At 39.6% G+C, this 25,849-nt stretch overlaps 1 protein-coding gene across 4 annotated transcripts in view; it reads left to right on the plus strand.

The window, feature by feature from the left end:
* Nucleotides 1–7,230: 7,230 nt before the first annotated feature.
* LOC113046396 (SH3 and multiple ankyrin repeat domains protein 1-like) overlaps nt 7,231–25,849 on the plus strand; it is a 92,570-nt gene continuing 73,951 nt past the window's right edge. Inside the window, exons 1-2 of one of the 4 annotated variants that reach the window (XM_026207261.1) lie at nt 7,232–7,594; nt 7,736–7,825. The gene's annotated coding sequence lies outside the window, so the exon portion shown is untranslated. Of the gene's footprint in view, nt 7,826–25,849 lie in introns of all 4 variants that reach the window. The other 3 variants (XM_026207256.1, XM_026207265.1, XM_026207295.1) reach the window with 3 other exon arrangements.

Genomic DNA, 25,849 nt, shown 5'->3' on the forward strand with positions numbered 1-25,849 from the left:
CTCTATATTGTGTGTGTGTGTTTTATGACCTACCAGTACATGTCAGATATGGAATGCGTCTGTTGGTTTCTTCTCATTTTTAACAGTTGCAGACCTGAGCGAGCCCTGGGCTGTCCTACATGTTTGACGTAGTTGTGTTAAGCCTTGCCTTGGTCTATAAAAAGCCAGTGTATTAATAATATTTATTTCAATATGTTCTTAATATGGTGCTTCAATATAACTTAATTTTTTGATTGTACTGAACTTAATGTATATTACAGTTTTATTAATATCTACAGTTCAGATGTCTTTTTTCCGGTATGTCTTGTATGGCCGTCCTGTTTGTTACTTAGGACATTTGAGATACATTTTAAATTGTAATGTTCAACTGTAAAATTGTAAAAAAAATGAAATTAAGGCAATTAAAATGAAATGATTTTAAATGAAACAGTTCATGGTATTTTAGTATGCTGACATGTAACATCTCCTTGAAAATATTATTTCTTTTGGAAGGGGCCAAAAATATATATATTTTTTAATTCTAATTGATATATTATTGTGCTATATTGTAAATGCATTGATTAGGACTTGTATAGTTTCATTAAGAGACCTCATATTCATTCATCGGTGTTCCTGAGGTGCACTACTAAGTTTTTCTTCAAGGTTACAAGGTCTGATTTGGCCTAATTGCTGCAAAGACTATATAAATGATTAGCCATAGAAGGGAGAAGGGAACATAAAAATAATATGCATATCATGTACAAATGCGTAAGTGTTATGTATATGTTTGCGCATTTGAGGTGTTCCACCCACAATACATCTTTATCTTAAGCACTGTCTTTTATCAGTCACTGCAGCTCATTTAGATTTAACCTGTCGCTGAGCATCTTTTTGTTCCTTCCCTTCTTTTCATCTTATTTGGTTTGTCTTTACATGCATTTTTTTACATGCACTTTATTTTTCTGCTTTCCGAATAGCTTACATCCTAAATTTTAAATCCTCAATGTTGATGTTTTTTTTTCCTCCTTTTTGTTTTCGACATCTTCCTCCAAGCTATTTGGCTGCCTACGTTCCATTTTGACTTTTTACCTTTGACTTCTACCTTTTGGACCTTTTTTTTTTTTTTCTATGCATGCTATCCTTTCACCCAGCTACTGTACTTCTTTTTCTTCCTCATCCCTCAGTCTTTCTTTTAACCCTTTGTCCAGTTCCTTTCCATTTCATATTGCCTGTTCATACCCTTTCCCCATTCATGACCCATTTTCTGTTCTCTGAACAGTGAGCAGAGGGTTAACTCTGAAGCCAAGTGGAACAGCTTTTTTCATAACGAGGACACGGGCAGCAAGGCAGTAGATAGAAAGTGAGGCAGAAGGGCTGAACCTTTGAGACACTGCGGAAAACACTGTAGGACCCAAAAACATTGCCGCATCATTAGGACTTCCTTTGTGCAGACTTTATTAATAAATCTGGTCTCCAGTTTATTGTTAAAGCAGATGATGAAAAATCTAACATGCAACTCAAGCTATTGACTCAGTTCTGGTGACCCAAGGTTTTGCTTCTTTTGAAGATACTGCCTTGCTCACTGACAGATATTACAAGCAGATTTTTTTGTCACAAAAGAGATGTACAGTTGCATCCTCCATTTTATATTCCTTCAATGTGAGACAGGCACTAGCCCGTTTGATTCATCTGTGCTTTCTTCTCTTTTTGAATTATTCAGCAATCCTTTCCTACACCCAACCATCCTTTCTCACTCCCTCCTACCTTCCTGTACACATAATGTTACTAAACATTTACCGTTTAAAATGGAAAAATGAACCTTTCCATCTGTTCCCTCGTGGTAACTCCAACATATCTCTCCATCCCCGTTTCATGCTTGTTCTGACAAATGAGATAGATCTATTAAAGGATGTTTCTTAATAATTGTTACATGATTTACAGTGGGTACGGAAAGTATTCAGACATCCTTAATTTTTCACTCTTTGTTATATTGCAGCCATTTGCTAAAATCATTTAAGTTAATTTTTTCCCCTCATTAAATGTACACACAGCACCCCATATTGACAGAAAAACACAGAATTTTCGTCATTTTTGCACATTTATTAAAAAAGAAAAACCAAAAAATCACATGGTCCTAAGTATTCAGACCCTTTGCTCAGTATTTAGTAGAAGCACCCTTTTGATCTTTTTGGGAAAGATGCAACAAGTTTTTCACACCTGGATCTAGGGATCCTCTGCCATTCCTCCTCGCAGATCCTCTCCAGTTCTGTCAGGTTGGATGGTAAACGTTGGTGGACAGCCATTTTCAGGTCTCTCCAGAGATGCTCAATTGGGTTTAAGTCAGGGCTCTGGCTGGGCCATTCAAGAACAGTCACAGAGTTGTTGTGAATCCACTTCTTCGTTATTTTAGCTGTGTGCTTAGGGTCATTGTATTGTTGGAAGGTGAACCTTTGGCCCAGTCTGAGGTCCTGAGCACTCTTGAGAAGGTTTTCATCCAGGATATCCCTGTACTTGGCCGCATTCATCTTTCCCTCGATTACAACCAGTCATCCTGTCCCTGCAGCTGAAAAACACCCCCACAGCATGATGCTGCCAACACCATGCTTCACTGTTGGGACTGTATTGGACAGGTGATGAGCAGTGCCTGGTTTCCTCCACACATACCACTTAGAATTAAGACAAAAAGTTTTAAAAACTTTTGTAAATCACAGGAAGTCGTGGCCTAATGGTTAGAGAGTCAGACTGGCAATTGAAAGGTTGTGAGTTCGAGTCGTGGAGTGCATGTACAGTTCTCTCTCCACCTTCAATACCATGACTTAGGTGCCCTTGAGCAAGGCATCAAACCCCCAACTGCTCCCCGGGCGCTGCAACATAAATGGCTGCCCACTGCTCTGGGTGTGTGTTCACAGTGTGTGTGTGTGTGTTCACTCTGTGTGTGTGCACTTCAGATGGGTTAAATGCAGAGCACAAATTCTGAGTATGGGTCACCATACTTGGCTGAATATCATGTCACTTTCACTTTCACTTTATATTGGTCTCATCAGACCAGAGAATCCTTCAGGTGTGTTTCAGCAAACTCCAAGGGGGCTTTCATGTGTCTTGCACTGAGGAGAGGCTCCCATCAAGCCTCTGCCATAAAGCCCCGACTGTTTGAGGGCTGCAGTGATGGTTGACTTTCTACAACTTCCCATCTCCATACTGCATCTCTGGAGCTCGGCCACAGTGATCTTTGGGTTCTTCTTTACCTCTCTCACCAAGGCTCTTCTCCCCCGATAGCTCAGTTTGGCCGGACGGCCAGCTCTAGGAAGGTTTCTGGTCGCCCCAAACATCTTCCATTTAAGGATTGTGGAGGCCACTGTGCTCTTAAGAACATTAAGTGGAGCAGTTTTTTTTTTTTTGTAACCATGGCCAGATCTGTGCCTTCCCACAATTCTGTCTCTGCGCTCTTCAGGCAGTTCCTTTGACCTCATGATTCTCATTTGCTCTGACATGCACTGTGAGCTGTAAGGTCTTATGTAGACAGGGCTTTCCTGTGGCTTTCCTAATCAAGTGTAGTCAGTATAATCAAACACAGCTTTAATAAATCTGCAAAAATGTCAACAATTCTGTGTTTTTCTGTCAATATAGGGTGCTTTGTGTACATTGAGGGGAAAAAAAGAACTTAAATGATTTTAGCAAATGGCTGCAATGTACCAGAGTAAAAAATTTAAGGCGGTCTGAATACTTTCTGTACCCACTGTATATTTTGTAATGAATAAATTATCAGAATCGTATTCCTTTATTTTTATGAGGTCCAGTCATTAAGTATTTTCTGCTTGAAGGCTTTATTTTATGTTTTTTGCCTCTTTGTCTAATTTTAAGTTAATGATGCTGCAGTTCAACATTCAGATTCAAGAGCCTCTCCAGAATATTGTATGATGTATCGACTGTAAGGGGTACTAAAAGTATAACATCAGCTCTAAATGAAGAATCAGTGACCTCGCTATGAGAGCCGTGCATATGGCGCTGTTTACAGAGACCCGGAGCAGCCTTAAAGCTTGTTGTCATATTCACAGAGGGCGGAAATGGATGGATAATAGATAAGTACAGTAGAGAAGAGCAGGCACTTTCAACCCTTTAGATTTGAAACAGGCAGACTTTCATACAGTATTAGTGTCTGTAGAGATTGAAATCGATCCAGAATTGAATGATGATTCCTTTCCTTAACTGGACGTTCAAGTTCTACAATCTCTGAATGCTAATTTAGCAGAAATAAAAATGTATATGGAATTACCTGCCCTATGACTTTAAGGAATTTGTAGGATGTATCAATCAGTGTCTTTTGCCAATGGTTTTGAGCATGTCTGCTGGAGATAGTATTATCAAAGACAGTTTGCGTTAATGTAATATGTAAATGCATTTTTTTTTTTTAAGAACTTGGACTTGATAGACTGAGTTGGTAAAGTCACAGGTGTACAACAACTACACTTAATTCTCAGAAACAGTTGTGCGGTGAAGGAAAAGGGAGAAAAGGAAGTGCATTGAATCTTAAAGAAAAAGATGGGTTGAAAGAATCTGCTCTTGAAGAGATACTGGATGAGTAAGGAAAGATTTATGGAGGAGTTTCAGAGACACAGCACCTAGTGCTATAAAGTAAAGTAAATAGTAGAAGTGATGAAAGCTTAATAACGACTGGATGAAAATTGTGAGGGATGGAAGCAAGGAGGTTAAAAGCACGACTGGTGAGAAAGAACCATAAAGTAATTCCTGAGAAATATTTGCCCTAGTAGCAGGAGACATGAAAAGAAGTGATGGAGCTATGAAGGCAAGACTTTTCAGTGGAGAAATGTTTTTGACAATAGTAGGGGCATGAAGAAATGACTGTCATGTGTATATTGGACTGCTGCACCACAAATCTTCAAGCAGCATTGTCACCGAGGTGAGGTACACTTCTGATAAGATTTGTTGTTTATTGTCATCAGTTTTTATTTTTTTAAATTGCTGCACAGTTCTGGAAACAGATACACAGTCAATTTCAAACAACTTTACAACTTTAGTCTGTCTTGTATCACACATTGATTTTCAGTCATGCATGTATCAATGATTGTCTCACATGCCATAAATTAGATCTAATGCACACATAATCATAAATCTTCACAGATGACAACACAAATTACATAATAAGCACAAGCTGAACATGGAGCCAGCCAGTCACATGCACATGTAAACTTAATTGACATAAGGATTGGACAAAACTCAGAACCTAAAAAATAGTTGGAATTTGAGTTTAATTAACTTCATCCCACAGGAAATGTAACTTGAATGTTATGAAATTGAATTTCAATTCAGAGAAATTCATGCCATTGTGGAAAATTAAATGTTCTTTCACCCTAATCCATCTTTGTAAAGTTTTAAAAACCTTTGAATTTTCACCTATATTCTTGAGCACCTATGGCAATTTTTGAGTGGTGTGTTCTTAAATGTATCTTCTCTTAAGTTATTTCTACTTGTAAATTAAAATATGCCTTTAAATAGGTTCCCATTTGCTCACCTTTATTCTAGATATTCTAGTTCAATTCGCATTCAAGGACAGAATTTTGGGATTTAAAAAGCATTCTCAATTCATTTCTGAATTTCAAACAAAATTCACTGATATCCTTGGGTGACATATTAATTTAGGTGAGGCGATCATATTCAATCCAAACAATGGTAATTACAGAAAATGTTTCAGACATAATCACATTGCGTTTGTAGTATAAATGCTGATCCTTCCTTTTTCTGACTCTTTCTTTTTCTTTTTTCCCATCCTTTTCTTGCCTTTTATCAACATTGAGTGCACTTAGTACCATGCACTCAACTAATGCACCAAGTAATATATGTATTCAGAAACCCTTTGCTTTAAAACCTGATCACAAGTGGCCACTGGAGACATATTTGAGATCTTGCTACCTGGTCCATGATTGATTCTGCTACAGTGTGGTGTGTAAGGGTCTATTAAATAGCAAGTTACATTTACATTACATTTTTAATTTAGCTGATGCTTTTATCCAAAGCGACTTACAATTGCTATATGTGTCAGAGGTTGCACGCCTCTGGAGCAACTAGGGGTTAAGTGTCTTGCTCAGGGACACATTGGTGTCTCACAGTGGATTCGAACCCAGGTTTTTCACACCAAATACATGTGTCTTATCCACTGCGCCAGCAACAGCAAGTGATATAGTTTTGAGCACCCTGTGACAGACTTCATGTAAAATACATTGATGCTACTCACTCTTTTTATCTGTTTAGAGACCTATTTACCTAAAGGTTCCATATTGGTACCTTAAAGGCAAGGCATGTCACCTTTATTTATATAACACTTTATACAACACAGATTGCATGAAAGCCGCTTTACAGTGTTAAACAGGGAAAACGTGCTGATAATGCAAGACAGTCAGTTTATGAGTTAAAGTCAGTTCATTGTTGATTCAGTGATGTCATCGTCCAGCTCAGGTCAGTTCTTTTCCAATTATGTCTGTGCAGTCAGGTCAGTGTTGACAGAAATTGTGTCCCCAGCTAAGCAAGCCAAAGGCGACAGTGGCAAGAAACCAAAACTCCATCGGTGACAGAAATGGAGAAAAATAAACCTTGAGAGAAACAAGGCTCAGTCTCGGAGCCAGTTCTCCTCTGGCCAGACGAACCATCATGGTGTGGTTTAATTCCAGGCTGCAACATATGTCAGATTGAGCAGAAGACTCATGGTCTTTTGCATATGGCTGACGAGATCTTCACAGGGGATCTATTACTAGGGTTTGTCTAGTTGACATGGTCTCCGCTGACATTAGGGGCGGTAGAGGTCGTCTATATATCAATAATTAATAAAATGTATAAACCCTCACACTTTCTTTCCCCTTAATTTTTCCCACTTTTTCCTTCCCCAAGCTAAGTGGTTCACTCCTTCTATTACATATGTATTTTTTGTTCTCAATTCATGTTTTAACACAGTTGGCCTTAACGGCAGAGCCAATGTTTCTTCAGCGGACTGCATCTAAAGGTGTGCTCACTCATAAAACTGCAATTATCTTGTCTTTCTCAGTATTCTTCATCCAATGCAGTGAAATGCTTTGTTTCTTCTTCCTTGAAATGAATTTAGCCCGAGTTCACATTTGTGGCTTGTTTTCTTTTCATCTCTCCTTCTTTCATGCCGTTCTCGGGAACTGCCATAGTCTGTCAAAGACATCTCCTCCTCATCCTCAGCCAGAACTCCTCACAACATCAAAGAAAGCTGGGGAGAAGAAGAGCGGGAAGGAGGGATCTGCCTTGTATCTGGGTTCTGATGGGGAAGACGGTGGAGGAAAGGGGGAGGGGCAAAAGCGATTGAGAGAGAGAGAGAGAGAGGCAGGTATGGAGAGATGGAAACAAGAGGATGAGAGAGGAACGAAGCCAACCAACCAGCTGAAAGAGAACGAGCGATCAGGGCTGTTTGAACGTGGCAGGGAGAAAAGGAGGGAGGAGGGAGAGAGAGAGGGTGAGAACGATTGTCAGATCCGAGGAAATAGAAGTGTTACTATTCCACGAACAACTGGAACGGTGACTGCTCGCTGAGGATAGGCATTGGCTCCCGGCGCTCACCGGCTCACAGGACACGCTCTAAAATGTAATTTCCAAAGGCCTAATTGTTGCCACGGTGATTTATTTTCCTTCATTTCATTTTTCTTTCTTTTTGTTTTATCTGCCTTCTCTCCTCTCCTTCTCTTTTTGTCGTTGTTGTATATCCCCCCTGTTTTTTTTTTACCAGCTGCTGGATTTTCCCCTTCTTTTATAACTGCTGTCATTCTCTCCATTTACAAAGGAAGGATCTACAAATAGCGGCAACCACAGCAAGACAGTAAGTGGGGCTTATTTTTCCTTACGCCTGTGCCGGGGGGATGCATGGAACGGGAGGCTGGTGAAAATGTGCAGAGGATGAGCGATGAATGGATCCCGATAGGGTTTGTAAGAGTAGACACTGGCTGGGGGTTTGCCATCAAAGTTGAACCATTCAAATCTGGAAATATGAGCTACTGGGAAACGGAGGCGACCTGTGTATGCGCTGTGTCTGCTAGACTGAGTGAATGATGTGAGGAGATCAGACTGGGCTGGTGTTTCCCATTATCTGTAGTTTGGCTGCAGGTTTACTTAAAACAGTAGGTGCTTGAGGCGCACTAAGAATAGATGAATACTGCATCAGCAGGTCGTAAGTTCTTCTGGATATTTAAATATCTGTGTTAGAAAGAGCTTGGCACAGAAAAAGATCATAATATTGATAAAAATGACAAGTGATACAAATCACATCCTGCCACATAATGTAATATGTTTTTTCTCTTATGTATATTTAAGGGAGAAGCCTGATATGCAGTATCTTGTCACTCCCTGAAACACCCACCCACATACATTGGCATGCATGCAGACTTACTCACCGAGCAGTGCTAACAAACTGATCTGCAAGCATGGCAGCTCTCTCATATGATTGCATCTCTTAAATGCCACATCAGTTTTCTTTTCTGTTCACTGCCTTTTGTCTTTTTTCCTCGTAAGCAGAATTTGCTGTTAAAGGGATAGTTCAACCAAAATGAAACTATTCACTCTCATGTCATTTCAAATTTTTATGAATGTGTTTATTGTATGGAGCACAAAGGGTGGAATATTTAATATTATCGCGCATACTCTTTTCTATGCAATCATCGTGAACTGCAGATTAAAAATGCACCGTTAGAGTATAATAAATGTGGTCCATACGACTAGTGCGCTGTTTTCCAAGTCTTAAGCCATGCAAAAAGCTTTGTTAGAACAGACCGAACTTTACGTTATTAACATCTTTGTGCACAAATCAGTTCAGAGTTATAAAAAAAAGATTTGACTAATGTGTACACAAATCCACAAACATGCTAAAGAGAGCTTGCGCAAATGTCAATATTTTCAGTGAATAACAGCTTAAGTTATATTTTTGTTGCACAAAGCCATTGTGTAACTTCAGATTATGCAGAATATTGCACTTCTGTCATATGGACCCCTTTTTGTGTTCTTTTTGAGGCCTTATGAATGCTTTTCCATGTGGAAATAAACATAGAAAACAGTCTTAAAACAATGTATCCTTTTGCCTTTCATGGAGGAAAGCAAATTGTACTGGTTTGGAACAATGTGGGGATGAGAAAAGGATGGCAGATTTTTCATTTTGAGTGTATTATTTTTATATTGTGTTTATCTGGCATATGCCATTTATCCCAGATTAATATTTATTATAACAAGTTGTGAATATAAGTAGGCTAGGTACTTTTCAGGTCATTGCCATTATCACAACATTCATTACAGATTCTTCTTCGCCCACAGACACACTGCTGCTCTGACAACACACTTAATGCCTCTTATGTAGACCGCCAGCTCCTCACCTTACAGTCTGGAAGTGACACACAAGTGAACCGACAAGCGAACGTTCTCTCCTCTGCATGGATGTGAAGAGATCTTGAGTCCGGGCCAGTGTGTCTGCATGTGCTGTTACACATGGATTGTGTGTTGTTTTGGTTTGGGACTGTCCCCTGCCATTATCTGCTGAATCTGTTATCAGAAGCCTTTGTTTTTCCAAGTACATTCTCCTCTGATATTGTTGCAGGTATTTTCTGTGGTCACCCATAATTACATGATATATGTATTTCTAGCCACTTATTGCGAGATTGAGAGAGAAAGAGCAAAACAATGCGGGGGAGGGAAAAATAATAAGTAAATTAAGTAAGGAGATTATTTTCTCACAAACAAAATGTTGTTCAATTTATGTGTAACAGCATGAACAAATTTCTAATACAAATTATTTTTCTGTAGGATAAGAGAAACAAAACCTTTCAAATTAGTTTTCCTTGCACAGATATTGGGCAGAATTGTGTTTTCAAAATTGCATGTAATAAAACATTTCTTCCTCAGTCTTCCCTTTAAACACATGCATACAGAGTATCTCCTGTGTAGTGTGAGTGTGTTCGCTTCGGTGGGGGGTGTGAGATAGGATGACAGAGTGGATAATCAGACAGAGGCACACAAAGAGAGTTCAAATTAGCCACATTGAACGGGCCATTGATAAATCGGGAAACTAACAACACCCTTCTACTCAATGCTCTGGCTCCATGCATATCATGCATACACATGGATGTGTCCAGGGTTTTGCAAAACCATTTTTTTTTATTGTGATATTTAATATTATTACATACTTAGTCATGTGATTGAAAAGCTGAATTCTTAACAACTATTACTGCAGTCTTTTGTGTTACATGATCCTTCAGAAATTATTTATTACCTTTAAAACCAAAGTGCTTTTTTGGTGCTAATTTTTGTGGAGATCATTATACCAATTATTCAGGATTGTTTGATGACTCTAAAGTTGAAAAGAAAATTTTGATTTTATTTTATGTTAGTCTTTACTGTCACTTTTCATCAATTTAATGCATTGATGCTGAAGAAAAGGACAACTAGTACTGCAGGTATGTGAGAGCAGTGCAACCACCCTGACCCATCCCCAGTGAAGAGTGAAAGTATTTCTTTCCAGTTATTTGATATTTGTGTTTATTGCTTCTTCCACTTCATCATTTAGAGATGGTGCTGGTATGTGTGAGTACCACCGCTCTCTTGGTGGTTCAAACACTTCTCTCTCATTACGCTCAGCAGAAAGATCTCCTGCGACGCATCCTCACACTTGTAACAGTGAATGAGGAGAAATGTTTTTGTCTTAACATAGTAATAGCTCACACCATTTCAGCAGGCTTAAATAAATGATCACACACTGACATAAAATCTACAGCAGGTCTGGCTAAGCTGACAACTACCACACAGTGGTGCATTTCCTAAAAGCATCATTAGCTAACTATGCTCTTTAGTTCCACTGAACTCTGTTGGTAATAACAGAACTTGCGACCATAGTTGCTTCTGGGAAACGCACCTCAGAACAATTGTAATCAACTTAATCTGATGTTCTTCTCACATTGTCCTATGAAATGAGTAGATACAAATGTGCCATTCAATAAACATTTCCATCCTGAGCATGATCTAATAATACATTTGCCTGACTAAGCTAATGTAAGCAGGCAGTGGATGCTAACTGGCCAGCATGGATCGATACCAGTGGATGTGTAAATTTGGCCAGTGTGGAGGTTTGATATGGTGTTCACCGTTTCATTCTTATTCATTTAACTCAACTCCTATCAGGTTATGTTTGATCTCTGTTCCATCCTGACTTCTTCTCTGTTCCCGACCACTTCCCTTCCTCCTCGTCCATTATGCACTTTACTTCTCCGTCCCCTGTAGTCAGTGAGTTTTTCTTGCCCTCTCGCCATTTTCTTCATCCCAGTGTGTTTGCCCAGCTGTTGAAGATGGTTAATCTCTCCTTGCTCTAATATTTACTGTATAGGCTCTTGGGGGGATAATTCGAGCTTTCGGGATTTAGCCCAGTCGTTTTTACGCATTTCCGCTCATTTTTTTCTCCTTATCTAACTCTGCTCGCAGTAAAGTACTGATCTGGGACAGACAGTCTCCCTAGTGCTCTGGCCTACTTCAGCTCTGTCCTTTCTATCTCACCTCCCCAAACTCTCTTTTTTCCTCTTTCCATCTGTTTATCCCTCTTTTGCCCTGAGTGTGTCTCTCTTTGGCGTAATGTTTGATGACTAATCTTGGGGGAAGATACAGTACTTGTGAAACTAATGCATGACAATGTTACGTTACTTTTACAAAAAGTAGTTACATTGTTACTTTTGTGTAACTTGTTCTCACTGAGACAGCTGAAAGAGACTCTTTCTTTACCAAAGTAGAAGCACTTTGCTTGGCTTACAGATGATTTTTATGTGTGCCGTAGACAAGAGTTTCTCCACTGACACATTTTGTGTCAAACACAGGCTATACTGTGAAAATTGCTCACTGATTGTAATAAAACTGGCAAGGCTTTTGGCGGTCACCTGCAGGCTCAAGGACAGAGTATACCCACGGCTGCTCAGAGCCATCACCCCAAAACAAAGTACAGCTGGATTTTCCTTCAGCATGTACACGCACATTAAAAGTTCATCTTCTGTCTCATTAAAACAATGTATTTTTAAAACATTGTATAAACACTCCAGTGCTTCTTAAATTGCACCAGTACCAGTTCAATTTTTGCAAACATACTACAACTCCCTTAATAATTATCCCTTACATTTATTCACCCTCATGTCATGGCATAAACCTGCATGGCTTTATTTCTTTCTTTATTTTGACCATAAAATTAAATTTAGTGGGGTCCAGTGTTGTTTGAAACACAATGTTTTTCAATATATCTTCTTTTGTGTGAAGGGAAGGGGTTTGAAACAGCAGAAGGATGAACAAATTATGACAGATTATTTGCATTAAATGTTTTGGCTTCTATTCCACAGAATTGGATGGTGCTTTGCTGGTCTACTCACCAGGTTTTTATTTGTATTTTTCATCTCAACCACCAAAACCTCCTGGGTCAACTATATTCACCAAAAAGTCGATGCTTGTTGACCAGCATTACTTGCAGGTAAATAGCATGACATTGCTGGTCCACCACCTGTATCGGCACCAAACCAATAGTGTGTTGTTTTAAACTGTTCTTTTCAGGAAGGAAGGCTGATGTTGATCAGTGGTTTTTGACTATTGAAGTGTTATATAGGGACGGGTGTCATGCACTCTGGCTTTGGCAGAACTGGAGTGTCGTAGCAAAGCAGCCTTGGCTGACAGAGCTGTTTCCCCTCATAACTGAAGAAAGACCCAAACACAAATCCTGCTGTTGAGAATAGTCTAGCGCTTTGGAAACTCAAGCAGAGCCAGGGTGAGATGATGCCAGCATCGGTGTGAGCACCGAGCATTGGGGTGTATCTCACAGCACTGGTTGAGCATGTTTATGCTCATAAGTAGAACAGAACCCTTTGTTGAATCTCAAGAGGATGGAATCACTCTATGTTCCTTTGCTTCACTGAAATACAGTTGCAGTAATGCAGTTGCATGCTGGTATATTCCTTCCCTCTCGTGCATGAGGATACGCTCATTCATGCCAACTGTTCTGAGTGAATGGATGGAGTCTCCTGCACTTCTATGGACCAGATCCCAGTTTAATAGTGCTAATTGCACCACTGAGAGGGAAAGAGGGATGCAGTAAAAGAGGGGGAGTGGGGCATGAATTTTCCCAGCAGTCACTAGTGCATCATCAAAGTATAGCTATTTTTAGAAACAGTGATGGTGGTGAGCCGGTTGGCCCAGAACAGCAGTATTAAACTGCCATGGCACTGCATTACGCCCCATATTGACTTTTCTATGGACGGTTCCGCTGCTTATGCAGATAAATTAAGTGTTGATGTTCAGGGTTCAGTAAGATGACTCTTAAGAGTAGGCTACTCTTTATACAACAGATCTTTCTGGTCCTCGAATCTGATTGGCTGATAATAATGCAATATTATAGTGATAATAAAACTCCTCCAACTGTTTAACTGTTTGTATCACTTCGCCTGCTGTATTTTTCACAGTGAATGTCATACCGGACGCCCAAATCCACTAAATTTGTATTTATGATGTAAGATGTCATTTTCATTTTGCATGTTAAATGCCTGATAAAGCAGGGCTTGTAAGTTCAGCAGAGCTTTGTGTACAGCCTTTATAGAGTTTGTTCATGCTGTTGCTGTTAAAACCATCTATAATTTAAAAATAATACTGTTTTTGTGTCACAAAACAGTTTAAGAGTATGATTACTTATAACACACAATGAACACCATATTAAATTTACTTCATTTACAATATAATGGACTTTAACATATCTTGGAATTGTTTATTTGAGATCTGCACAGTATCTTTGATACAGTAATTGATATGAGCTTAATACTCCTGATAAAAAGCTTAATACAACTGAAAAAAAAAATCTGTTTTATATGGTTGCATTTGATCTTGATGATCCTCTAAATCAGTTGACTATAAGCAACTTTGCAACTACATGCCATCTAACTCTCATTAGAGTATTAGTATGCTCAAGAATGGTAGAATCTAGTTTGGTAGAATAAGTTGACATACTTGCAAATACACTTAGTCATTTTATTTGTATGTTGACAATCAAAATAAAGTGTTTGCATATATTTACAGTTGCAGACATACGAATACTCCAATGACTGCTAGATGATATGTAGTTGCAGAGTATCTAATCAACAGCTGTCTAAAGGGTACCATCAAAATAATTAAACTGATTTTACAATAAAAATTGTTCTAAGCAAATGTGTCATATTACACATTCATCTGATCTGATATCTGATCTTATGGAATACCTTAAGAATACCCTTATAATGTATTATAAATACGGGCTTCATAGAAAGTGTTACCAATTAATCTATTATTTGTTCCATTGCAAATAGTTTCAGCTGAGGGCAAAATCTCATCAAGTTATTTTTTGTGTAACTTCAATGCTGTCAAAGCACTGCCTTTTTACTTAGAATTTTACTCACTGAATTGTCTAGCAACGTTTATGATGATTTGATTATATACATAGTTGTATTTAGTATTGGGAAACTGAATGTGTTCATCATGGTGATTATAGTGACATTGTTCCGCAATTAGATGGCGGCAAGTGACTGTTTTACGAGTCAGCTGTAAAGATTTTTTTTATTGAAAGAGACTGAAATGGAAGTTATTTTTACTTTTAATAACAGCGCATAAGACACATCCAATCAAATGCGGTGAGCAGCGCTGTCATCGGAAATCACCCTTAACAAATGAAAGGACAGTATAACAAAGATATCGCTTTCCTCAGCAGACATTCAAACTAATATTTTATTGTGAATATGAGATTGATCTGAAGAACGAATGCTGTATCAGATGCAGGTAATCTAATACTCGACTACATAATACAGTGAGCTTTTCATGCAGTAAAACTTCTAATGAAACTACTCAACATTCATTTGTTACTAGTTCTAAAGCAACTTTTTTGAATTAGTAATGTACTAAGGTTGGAAGGTTGGACCTTCTAATATAGTTGTGGAAAATGGGGAACCTTGGAGTCAGAAAAGTTAAGAAGCACTGCTTTGTAAACATACAATCACTGACTGATTTTTTAAAATAGATATTAGTGGCACCTAAACGTCTTTTAAGGGTGCAAATATTTCACCACACATCCTTCTCAGTATGCGTAATATCATTCAATCTTATCAGTGAATCATGTCAAGCAAATGGACAAAGAAACATGTTTAACTTGTCTTTTTGTGTTAGCTGATCAAAACTGCAATGAAGAATGAGCTATAGCATGTTACTGTGTGGCTAAGAAGCGCTCATCTTCATTCAAAGGGATTATGCTGCTGATACCTGCTTAATGAAGACAGGGGAGACAATCTGTTACTCATGAATACTTCTGCATAAAATCACATTGTTTGCAGAATCATATAGCATTTAAAACCTGTAGTAATCCATGCTTGCTTTTCTTCAGTTGTATAACACAGCCGATGCTTATGATGAGAATATCAGAGTGAAAAAATGGCTATGGCTCACAACTGCAGATCCTCAAAGACTGAATTCCATTAAGGCAAATGAAAATATCCGGATTGTTTATAAAGAGTATGTTTTAGAGTTGCGCTGAACAGATTTACTCTGTGTGTGATCAATTGCATTGGTTTATGAATAGCTCGTTGGAGGCAGCTATGTATGTCTGCTATCCTTCACTCTCTGTTCATCTGTTGCCGGTCTAATAGCCATATACTTCAGCTCACAGCGCTAGATGCCAGTTGCAGCAGCTGTGCTAAACTTGAAAATGTACCTCCTCATATGCTGACTGTTTTGGCTTAGTTTATCAGTGTCAGCCACACACAGACCATCAATCAACCTTTACCTAAGCTGCGGTGGCAGTGTCAGCTCAAGTAAACAACTTGATCAATAGGCTTTTAGAGCCATCCTCCTCGTGAGTAATGTCCATTTTTAGGTTAATGTTGTGGCTGTGAGTTGACATGGAAATGTCTATAAAGTCACCTGTTATTTTGTGTTATTAGTTACATTTGTTAAAGGTCCCGTTCTTCGTGATCCCATGTTTCAAACTTCAGTTAGTGTGTAATGTTTTTGTTAGAGTATAAATAATATCTGTAAAATTTTAAAGCTCAAATTTCAATGCCAAGCGAGATATCTTATTAAACAGAATTTGCCTATATCGAACGACCAGTTTGGACTACATCCCTCTACTTCCTGCAGTAATGACATCACTAAAACTGTTTTTTGACTAACCTCCGCCAACAGGAATACACAAAAAGGGGGGCGTGGTCTTGTTGCGCTTGCACGGAGAAGGAGGAAGAGTGTTTTTGTCGCCATGTCGTCGAAACGCTGTTATTTTCATCTCTGAGTCCAATCACCTTTGTTTGGGCTTCCCAGGGACACTGTACTTAGAGATCAATGGTTACAATTTATGTTTTACTCGGTTCCAGAAAATTATAATCCACATGTTAAACTATGCGCAGCACATTTTGCTGAGGACAGCTTCCTCAATCTCAATCAGTTTAATGCCGGATTCGCACAAAGATTATTCGTGAAAGATTGAGCAGTTCCCTCTTTGTCTGGAGAGGGTGTTGTTTATGGACCACAACCGGTAAGTGTATTTTATTATTTAAGTTGGTGCGTTTAACAGTTTCTGTAACTTATTACACAAAGGACAGCGCTGTTTAGCTTTGTTAATAAGATGGTAGGGCTGTGCAAAAAATCGAATGCGATTTTCATGCGCATCTTGTCAGTAAAAACGCTCCTGTGATTATAAGTACATCTCCAGCATGTGCGTTCAGATCACGATTGCCAGTTTTTCAAAACAAATCCTGCCCACTTGCTTCTCAAAATTAGCCCAATCGCGTTTCCAGGAGGGCAGCGTGCACTAAACTGGTGTCGAATCACAACACAGGAACCGCTGGCACAATCAGAACTCGTAACGTATTTCTGAAGGAGGGACTTCATAGAACAAGGAAGTCATCAGCCTGTTTTTATGTGAAAACAGCGGTATACAGATAAGTGAATTGTGTGAAAAAAATACTGTTTTTTTTTACATGCGAAACATTAACACGTTATATTGCACACTGTAAACTATTATCTATTCCCCACTCATCTGAGTAAGTGAAACCAGCTCTACTTTGATGTCTCTTGTATCACACTGTGGACATCATATTAACTGTAGCAAAAAAAATGACCTCAGACAACTTCAGTTTTAATATTATTGTAATATTGCTGCAGACTGCTCAGAGTCTGGGTCCTAATCACTTTTCAAACTTCAGACACTTCAAAAGATTCAGAAATTGCCAACTCTAGTGCCTTTTAATGGTTGCAAGAGTCAGGTCAAAGTTTTTTTTAGCAGTCATTTTGGCATTTTGTGTAGTTAGTCACATTTCTTTACACATTATTCTTTGTTTTTGTTGTTGTTCTTATTGTTGTAATGTTTTGTGCTGCCTTCAAAAACATTGAGATTTTAATCTAACCAGAGACTAACAGATAAATCATAATATACAAAAAAATAAAAATAAATAAAAAAATAGGTCAAAAAGATTAAAACTACTGTAATACACTTTCATATTAGGATGCAATAGGATGGTGAGTCCTCAGGTGTGTCAGAGCAGCTATATTGCCTTCACTATGTGCTCAATCATCCGTTCATCCCCTTTATAAGAGATTATGATGAATGAGCCAGACCCACATCCACACCAGGATCCTGGTTTTGATCCTCTTCAGGCCTTATTCAGAAAGCTGTGCGTGGGTCAGCCAAGCAAGCAGCGTCTTGAGGTTGTGTCTTGCGATGATGGATTCAGGATAGATTGGTGTGATTGGCTGGAGTGGTTGTGAGCATTAATAATAGTGGCGCTGCTGGTTGTATTTATAGTAACGGTGGAGGGTGGCAGCGCTGTGAATGGGGAATGATATATGACAGAACCTCTCTAACTGCTCAGCCGTCCGCCTGCTTGTCTGCGAGGCCGGTGTGTGCGAGTGGACACCACTTGCCATGACTAACAGCTGCAGAAATAGTGGGTGGTGGGGCCCTGGAGATGTGCATGAACACTGGCAGACTTTGACACACACAAACAAACATAAACTTGCAACTTTCAATGCTCCATTTAGATGAAAACATCTTTTCTTATCTTGTGTCTGAAGTTCTGTCCAAAGAGTTATACAAATATTTTAGGGTTCAATACAAGCTCAATGGGGAATATGGCACATGACCAAACCAGAAAACTTCTCTCATCGATTCCCCTTTTCATAGAATGTGTTAGCAGCAGTTTGAACTGACGGTTATATTTTAGATATCACTCTGCATATGCGATGGACAGAGCTTATACTCATATTGGGTAGCTCATTTGAAGGTATCTTGAGTAGAACTGCTACGTACTTAATGAAGCACATAACCAGAAGCAACGTTGCTGGTTTTAAACAATGCAGATGTTTGTTGCACAATTGACAGTACTTGGCATAATGTTGATTGCCGTAAAAATGAATTTCCTGTTCGTCATGCATTGTTTCAGCTGTAACGTTGTTCTCATCATTTTTATGTCTTAGGTGTTGTCATGGCAACAAAGTTGTGTAGTTCAATATAGCTTTAGAGTAAAGGTTAGTAAGCAATTTTTGACAATAAAATCATATTAACGGAAATATTGTTTACATCTTGTGGCATTGATAATTTATCACTTACAACTTGTATTTAACCCAGTTTATTTCTTTAAGCCTTTCTTACAGGCATGATGGCTGAAAATATTTTTCCCTTATTATCAAGGCTTAAGATTTATGTATGGCTTCCTTTCAACATAAGGTCACTGTTGTTGGCTCTTCAGACTCTGCCCAGGTGGCTGCTTCTGTGTCATACTCCAGAGCTTTGATAATTATGAAAGAAGACTACGTAATGATGGCCATAATCATCACATTAACATTTGAAAGCAGAAAGCCTTCACACTAGACAGGATTGATTTCATTTACATCCCTCAAATGCATTATTGCCAGATTATTGCTTTATTTTCAAATAAGTCATGGACCAAACACTGCAGGAACCTCACTGATCACAGTCTTTGAGATTAGAGCTAAGAACAAGCAGCACTCGAGTTGTGTCTCCACCAAAAGAGATTATTGGAAAGTGGTTTTGCAGAATCAATAATATGATTTATGAAGTTACATATGTTCACAATAGATTCAAGAGATTCAGATACATCACTGTTCTTCGTGCTTTGTACTGCACCTCCTCAAATTGATACACTAAATCCCAAGCCTGCTCACAGTGTAATTACTCTGCAAATTAAAAATGATCATGCCTGCCATTCTTGGGAAATTTTTGACACCGGTTGCATATGTTTCTTTATGCATCTCTTTAGATGTTATCAAATAGCTCTGTCATGAAATGGCTCTTTTTCATTTCAGTCATATGCATCATTTAGCATTGTCCTGGGGGCGCACAACCCTATGTTTCCTCAAGCAGAATGCGCAGTTTTGCATGACAGATGTGGATTTGGAGTCATGTGGAAGCTGGAGGAATGCTAAGTGTCTTTTCTGTTCTTTTTATTGCTTTGCATCATTTAAAATGCAAACACAATTAGGAGGTGAAGCGTGTACATGTATTGTCGAAGCCGAGGGGCCTGGAGGAGAAGGAGGGGGAGAGAAGTGCTGTTTGAAGTGTTGCCCTATTGACTGGCCTATATAGAATAGATTAGAATGATATAAAGACAATTCCTTGTGTGTTGGTTTTCCCCTTTCATCCACAGTTTGAACATACAAAGCCAAATTAAATCTTCAGCTTCTTGACGCTCTTATCTCTGTTTCCCATCTGACACTCTCCACTAAAATTAATGAGAATATCAAGGCTTCTGTCATCAAAGGCAGAGGCTTTTAGAGGCAGGAGTTAGTGTATGTTAATTAATAACGATTACTGCATGTAAAAAAACATGTAGCTGATAAAAGCCACTGTCATCTCTCTTTATGTTTAACTCTTTATTTATACATAGATGCTAAGCTAATGATATTGAATGCATTGGGGATTTTTGGAATGAAGTGTTTGATGCTCATGCACAAATAAAGGTTCTTTATTGGCATCTGTGGTTCCATGTAGAACATTTAAAGGGGTCTCGAACTGAGAAATCTAAATTCCTTTGATCTTATGACACATAAGAGGTCATTGTGCTATAAAAACATCCTGTACGTTTCAGAACTCAAAACTTTCTCATAAGTTCTAAAAACTGCTTGTATTGAAGCCAATCTGCCCAAAACAGCAGGTTGTGGAATGTGCCACTTTATGATGTAATAGTGTGGCCAAACACTGTGTCCTCACGAGAAGATCAATGCCTGCTTCTGCATCACCGCCTGATTAGCCCCGCCCACAAAATTTGTGCCTGTAGTAAGTAAATGACGAGAGGGGCAAATGCAGGTCTGCAGAGAAACCAAATTATAAACTTTTACCATTGATTTGTTTACAAACAAGGAACAATTCGATATAGGTTTTCAGAAAGATTTAAACTAATGCAACTATATATGCGACTATATTGGATCCGGCAGTAATGGCGCACCACACAAGAGTAAATAACTATTTTTATTACGTGGTCACTATTGTTATTCATATGTACAGAGTATTTATGCATTTTAACCTAAATCACAGCAGCATCCATCTGTGAAGGATGTAGCCTGTCAGACACACAACTTTTAGCCTATCATAGCAGTGGGCGTTTACCTCCGAGTCTACAATCCACCACACATATTCAAACAGAGCATTTAGGTGAGGGGGGTCAAAACACAGTACCAGCAAGCGCCGGCAGGGGTGCCGGGGGTATGGCTCCGAGACGCAGCGTCTCGTTCCCTCGAGGAACTAGGGTTACATTCGTAACCTAGAGACGTTCCTCTTCAGGAACTCGAGCTGCGTCAACACAGGACCCACAGCTTCCACAACTCCGGGCGAGGGTGAATTATCGTACCCTGCGCCTGCGAGAGTAGGTCTGTCCTGATCGGTATCTCCCACGGAGAGCCATCGAGGAGCGAGACAAGATCTGAGAACCATACTCGGCCCGGCCAGAACGGGGCTACTAACAACAGACGGACCCCGTCCCGGCGCACTCTCGCCAGAACTCCCGGGAGCAGAGCAATAGGGGGAAATGTGTACAGACGAAGCCTCGGCCAGGTCTGTACCATAGCGTCCAGTCCCAGAGGAGCTGGATGAACTAGAGAGAACCAAAGGGGGCATTGTGACATCTCTTGAGATGCAAATAGGTCTACTTGAGCCCTGCCAAATACTCTCCATATCTGCTTCACTACTTCTGGGTGCAGTCTCCATTCCCCTGGCCTCGGCCCCTGCCTCGACAGTATGTCTGCTCCCATATTTTGTTTCCCAGGAATATATGCTGCTCTTAATGAGAGGAGTTTGCTCTGGGACCACACCAGGATCTGGTGCGCCAGCTTGTATAAAGGGCGCGAACGCAGACCTCCCTGGTGGTTGATATAAGAGACCACCGATGTGTTGTCGGTGCGCACCAACACATGGTGACCCCTTAGGTCTGGGAGGAAGTGCTTCAGTGCACGATAAACTGCTAGCATTTCTAGACAATTGATATGCCATGTTAGATGGCAATCGCTCCACAGACCACGGGCAGGGTGACTGCACCCCAGCCGGTGAGGGATGCATCCGTCGCTAGCGTTACATGGCGACAAGGAGCTCCCAGCACCGGGCCCTGTTTCAAAAACCAAGGTTTCTTCCACATGTCTAAGGCACGGAGGCAGTGCCGCGTGACCTTGATAGTACGAAGTAGATTGCCCCTCGGGGAAAATCCCTTGGTCTTGAGCCACCACTGTAGGGGTCTCATGTACAGCAGGCCAAGAGGTATCACGTTGGACGCAGCTGCCATCAGACCTAACAATCTCTGAAATTGTTTGACAGTGAGTGACTGGCCTTCTTTGACTCTCTCGACTGAGATGCGGATCGACTTGATACGAGCATGGGACAATCGTGCCTGCATTGCAATCAAATCCCATACTACGCCTAGATAGGTGGTTCTCTGAACCGGAGAAAGCACACTCTTCTTGGCATTCAGTCTCAAACCCAGCTTCCCCATATGTGCGAGGACGACATCTCGATGCCGAACCGCAACCTGCTCTGACTGAGCTAAGATCAACCAATCATCGATATAGTTGAGAATGCGGATGCTCTGCATGCGCAGGGGGACCAGAGTCGAGTCTACACATTTTGTGAACGTGCGGGGTGAGAGTGCCTAGGCCGAAGGGAAGTACTCGATATTGGTAAGCTTCGCCCCCGAAAGCGAACCTCAGAAACTTCCTGTGTTGTGGAAGGATGGATATGTGGAAATATACGTCTTTGAGATCTATTGTGACAAACCAGTCCTCGGACCTGATCTGCGCTACAACATGCTTGATTGTGAGCATTCTGAATTTTAGTCTCATAACTGAACGATTTAAGACCCTCAAGTCTATAATCGGATGCAGGCCCCCATCCTTCTTTGGAACTATAAAATACCGGCTGTAAAATCCGGACTCCCTGTCCTGAGGAGGGACCACCTCGATGGCCTCCTTCTCTAATACGGTTTTCACTTCCTGTTCCATAACCAGACCCTGCCTGAGGCCGACTATTTCGCGTTCATCGAGCTTGCTTCTCTGCGGTTCAGCTGTTTTCTCGGCGGGCCAATCGATGCTTAATTTGGCCACCGCACGAGTAACCACCTCCAAGAGCTCGTCATACTGCGGCGAGTGGGGTGGCGAATCCCTGTCGATCGACTCAACGTCAACCTCCTCGGAGGAAGAGAGGCGGAGCGTCGACCCCTCTCCCTGAGTGGAAGGAACCGCGATTTGGAATCGCCATCAGTGTGTTTGACTTTCGCATTGCTCTTTGGCATGTCTAGGAGCTCTTAAACTGGACAGACAACAGTAAATAAGACTCACAGACAAACAGTTTGACATTCACACACAGAGTGCTTGCTGAAAGATGCGAAGCTGACGCCAGCTGCGTGGCACGTGCTTTTATAGCTTCCTGGTCGCTTACGTCACTCCGCCGGTGACGTCACGCTCTTCCATTGGTCTGATTTCACAGGATATTCAGAGTCGCGCACGCTGGGGGCGTTCCCCAAAGCGCATTGACGCAGCTCGAGTTCCTGAAGAGGAACTGTGGTTCTTTTAAGAACTGTTCACTTAATGTTGTTTGAAGAACCCAAAACGGTTCTTCTACACTGCAAAAAAACCTTTTGGAAGAATGTAATGTGACAGTGCACAGTTTTCAATGTTTTGTGGCATCCATAATATATAATACAGTGGGAATCTAGCCAAGAAAGCGTGCCAGAACATCTGTCAGATTATACCTTTAATGTGCCATCGATGTTTTATTGTGGTCATGTCATTTTGAGGGCTGGCAGGGATATGTATAATGGTGATCTGTGGTGGTGATGTATAAATATGATCACGGTGAATGTGGTTAGATAGCTACCCAGAGAACTTCTTTTCTCATGAAGAGTGCTCTAATATCAGTGACCTCTGCACCAGCTGTAATACTGACATTGCCTTCTAAAAGTCAGGCCACTATCATTTAACCAATATGATACTTCTTCAGAGTATTTTATGCTCAGATGGTGCAACAAAAAAAGAAAGGTGACAAATGACAAAATGCGCAATATTAAGAAGTTAAAAAATATGTATTTTAAATGATGGTACATAAAGAGCATATGGTGGAATTAAATAGTTGAGGAATAAGCAATAAGCAAATACACTGAAGAGTTTGGTAGTTGCTTGTATAATAGCTGACATGTCCTTCTGTCATTCATATTGTCAGTTTACTATACCCAAATGGGGTGGTTTTAAATGAATGGTTGACATTTTAATACTGCAACTCAATCTGTCAAATCCCGGTGAGGAAGACGTGTGACATTGGCTGGTTTGGAGCTTTTAGTATTAGAAAGTGACAGCAGTTTTAATGGATGGCTCAATGGGTCAGAGCGTGTTTGTGTGTGTCAAGGCAATTTCCTACAAAACAGGGCATTTTCAACAAATGTTCAGTGAAGAAAGATGGCTAAATATTTAATTAGTTTAATAATAAAAATGAAATGAAAATAAATTAATAAAAATGTTACAAGTTATGCATTCAATACTACAATATCTGTAAAAATAATTTGCAAATGAAATAAGATTGTTTGCATGTCTTGAAATCATGCTGTAGAAAGGGTAAAGATGTTAAATATATACCATTTCTTGAGTGTCACAAGTTTAAGGAATGGCATTTTTTTTGGGAATGCGGGAAAATCATGCACTGAAAGGGATCAGTATTTGGTAGGTAAAATGTTTATATTTAGTTTTACTACAAGGAATGGAGTATTTATTTGATTATTTAATTAATGTCTAAGTTATGATTATATATTATATGAATATAAGTTATATATTATTAGTTGTATGATGCAGTCAGCAATGTGAGTACTTCTAAGGTGGGATACAACAAAATAGTTTTTCACTTAGAAACTGTTAATTAATTAACAATTAATTACAAAGAAACACATTATGGAGAAAGTAACACATTACATTAAATATGAAAATATACTATTAAAAATACAAAAATATTATTTTATTGTAAAACTTCAATAATCTTTTGAATAGTTCTATAAAGAAAATTAAAAAAAAATAATTAAATAATGGGATTTATACCTTTACTGCTTTACACCAAAGGGAAAGTATATTCGTGAAAAGTATCATAATCTTTCTACCATATCACTGCTCAGTTTGGCCTATGTTAGTTGAATTGAATGTTGACATCCGGAGTGCGTGTGTGAATTGCACTTTCGCAGAGGAAGACAGAGCATGTTCTTGTCGGAGTGCAAGCTCCTCTGATCCAGCTTCGTCCCGCCCTCCCCTCTCAGCCATCTCTTTGAAACAGACACACAGAGACATCTTAATCCCGTGTTTGCTCATTTAAATCCCTGAATGACGGCCGTATCATCGCAAAATATGTCTGTCACAAAATGCCAGGTTAGCTGGGCTTGCACCTGAGGGAGCCTTGGCAAAAAACAGAGTGTGGCCTGTCAGGAAACCGCAGCCTGAAATGTTGCAATTCTGTCAGTTGGAGGAAACCCTCAGGCCACCGTGATAACACATCACCACACAGCACTGTCTCAAACACAGTAAACCAGCTTTATTTGATATGTTAATACAGCTGTGATTTACCCAAGTATGTCATCATATTTTTGTGGAGGTTTAGTCTGAGGTAAAATCAGTTTGGACAATTTATTCTCAGTTATGTCGGTTGTGTTTTCCTTGCAAACCAATTGCAGCCTGAGAGGAATTTTCAGTTTTGTTTTAATACTCCCGAACACATTTATTTCTGAACCAAATATACTCCACCTCAAGATCAAATAAGACATTTATCTCCTCCGTTTAGAGAGCTATTGCACAGAAATGATTAAAATATCAGTATGAATAAAAAAGATATAGTTGACAAAATACACAATCACATCTTCAGCTAGAGTTTAAGAGATTTGTAGGTCAAACCTCAATAATGCAGCAGTTTGTGCGAAGGATTTTGAGGTTGATTCTACTCTTTTTTTGTTGTCATTTTGGAGATTTATTTTTCTCTCTGGTTTACCTCAGACTGTTAAGACTATACACTAGTCTATACACTATTACAGTTTTTGCCAATAGCCAAAATCCCCTATAAGAAAACCACTTTTTTCACTTTGATGATTTCTGGTGGCCATATGTGTATGATCCTTTTGTTAGATTTTATGATATCTTACGTCGGATTTGTTAAGTTCTTCCTAGTTGTATTGTATAATCTGTGTCCATTAACTCTGTTTTTAACACAAACCTCAGTGCAGTAGATTAGAAAACCGATGCTGACCACAAAACAGCTGAGTCAGTGAAGTCTCTGTGAACCGCAAAGATCCAAAGCATCCTGTTCTGTTAAAGT

This window comes from Carassius auratus, chromosome 3 (assembly GCF_003368295.1).
Source record: "Carassius auratus strain Wakin chromosome 3, ASM336829v1, whole genome shotgun sequence".
In the NCBI taxonomy this organism is placed as follows: Eukaryota; Metazoa; Chordata; class Actinopteri; order Cypriniformes; family Cyprinidae; genus Carassius; species Carassius auratus.